A 333-nucleotide genomic window follows, 5' to 3' on the forward strand; every position below is an offset into this window, starting at 1 on the left:
TCGGTAATGTGCATATTGTGAATATTTGACGTGGAATGTTGATAAATAGTATTAGATAATATTTTAGAACTAATAATGAGATATTTTATGGTAATTATATCTGAGAATTAACGAGAATGAAATGATGAGTATATGTGTTGTAATTAGATTTTACAAGACATTAATAATTTTATATATTTTTTCATCTAAGAATTTACGGACATGAAATGACAAGTTAGTTGTTGTAATTAGAATTTACGAATATTATCGAAAAAGAAATAAATTAAAGGTAATTTATAAAATAGGGAAATGTTACTTTTCATGTACAAAATATTTTTTTAATATATATATATA

The sequence above is a fragment of the Asparagus officinalis genome, chromosome 2 (genome assembly GCF_001876935.1).
Source record: "Asparagus officinalis chromosome 2, Aspof.V1, whole genome shotgun sequence".
Lineage (NCBI taxonomy): Eukaryota > Viridiplantae > Streptophyta > Magnoliopsida > Asparagales > Asparagaceae > Asparagus > Asparagus officinalis.